This window comes from Arachis ipaensis, chromosome B05 (genome assembly GCF_000816755.2).
Source record: "Arachis ipaensis cultivar K30076 chromosome B05, Araip1.1, whole genome shotgun sequence".
NCBI lineage: Eukaryota > Viridiplantae > Streptophyta > Magnoliopsida > Fabales > Fabaceae > Arachis > Arachis ipaensis.
Window position 1 is genome coordinate 141,022,400 of NC_029789.2, and position 2,251 is coordinate 141,024,650.

A 2,251-nucleotide genomic window follows, 5' to 3' on the forward strand; every position below is an offset into this window, starting at 1 on the left:
ACAACTTGCGACTGCAGGACGGCGGCATGATGTAAATCATGTTGCTTGTATGCGAAGTTTGTATTCGTAGGTTTTGATGAATGACAAACCAACAAACGACATGAAAGACAAACCAACAAACAACTTGAATGAACAAGCATGTTGAAAGATCAACCAACATTCAACGTTGAGGAATGAAGAGTTGAAAGCAACACAACAACAACAAGAAACTCAAGTCCACAACATTTGAAGACAAGTATAGTGTCTTAGGACTTAGGTAACTTCTGTTAAGAACCAATTGCTAAATCTCTCAACACACACTCACAAAATGTTTTGATGCACTGGTGAGGATACCAAAGAAGTATACTAAGTACTCAAGGCAAATCTTAGAGAAGGTATCTCTAAGTGGAGTGGGTTAGTCTACGAGTGGTGATCATATACCGTGAGGTGTTAGAAACTAAGGACTCGGACTGTAAAAGGTTTTGCGCGAGCACCTTGAAGCTTGGCAATAGTGGAACTTCTCAATAGCGATTGAGAAAGAAAGTGGACGTAGGACAAGGATATTGCCGAACCACTCTAAATAGCGTTTGCATCTCTCCAAACTCATCTCTTCAATATTATTGTCTTTTACCTTTGAGCAAATAAATTGTGATCGAAAAGTAGCTTCGTAAGTACTTAAGGAATAGCTTAAGTCCGATTGGTGAAAAGCTTGATCAATTTATTTGAGTTGGTGTCTATTGGAAAGTAAAAGCTCCTTATAAATGCTTAGCAATTGAGTTAAGCTCTTGGAAAAATACTAGTACAATAACACTTTTGTATATTGTCTTTAACTTTCGCAAAAAGATTAATTGTTGTTGCAATACTCAATTCACCCCCCCTCTTGAGTAATTGTGCATAGGTTCTACACATGACACTCTCTGGCTCTCTAGCTCTTTGGCTCTCTTAGGCTCTCATTCTCTCAGGCATGGAGGAGGAAGATGGATCGGAGTTTTGGGCTTGTGACTACAAGAAAGTTAAAAGGGAGTTAGAGTTAGGGATTTGGAGATTTTGTTACTAGGTTAAAGGGTAAACGGATAAAAAGACGCATTACTGAACCACTTCTTCCATTCGGTTTGGTTTTGCCAAGTCAACCGAAAACCGAACTAAACTGATCGGTTTAATTCGAAAAAAAAAACAATTTTTTTTTGTTTTCATTCGGTTCTTGTAAATTTCGGTTTGATTTTGCGATAAATTTCGGTCCGATTCGGTAACTTACACCCCTACTTTTTGGAATCATCCTTCATCTACAATCATTTGAACCAAGCTACAATAAGATACATAATTAAATAATTTATCAAAAGCCTAGAAACCAATGAAGAAATTAGACTATAATTTTGAGCTAATTGAATGTTTAAGAAATTAGATTCTAAACTTTACAGTAAGCACAAAAAAAAAACAAAGAAACATGAGTAGTGATAGAAAATTAGGAATTTAAAAACCCTAAATTGAGAGAAAATGTGAAAATATGTAAAAAGACCTAATGTGACATTAATGGATGGACTTGGCCATGCCGAACTTGAAGACGAAAATATGAAGGCAGCGCTCGAGGAAGTTCTCAACGGTGAGAGAGAGGATGTAATCGAGCTTATTCTGCATCTCGTCGAGAAGGTCGTAATGGAACATCCTCAGAGGCTTGGGCATTGCGACCAGATATGGATAGGCGATGAACTGCGGTGGCGACAGCAACAATGACGGCGAGGCGAGCTCTCTCTCCTCTCTGAATCTCTCTGTTTCGCTAGCTCTTCTCTCATATCTCCTCAGCCAGCAGCACTGAGTCCACGCCCAAAACGTGCTTCGAGTGCTTCACATCCGTCGGAGCAAAAGCAGAACAAGCGGCAAAACTTACTGGGGAAGAAGATGCAACAGCGACACTACGCAGATTTGACGCGCCATAGTGAGAGGGGGCTGGCCTTGCGCTTCAGAGTTCCGGCACAGTGGCACGTTGATGTAGGCTCAGATGCAGATGAGTCGGTGGTGGTGGAAGAAGTTGGAGATGCGGCATCGCAGTGTTTGTCCTCTATTGGAATCGAAAAATTCTTATTAGAATTTTGGAGTTCACCATTCTTATTGTTTCGGTGTGTTTATTTTGTTTGGATGTGAGTTTCAATCATGCGTAAATAGCAGGAGTTTGTCGATAATTATGGAAGGGAGTTTAATAAATTGCCATAAACAAATTATTTTATGGAGATTTTAAAAACTTTTATTAAAAATTTCCACAAATAAGTAAATAACC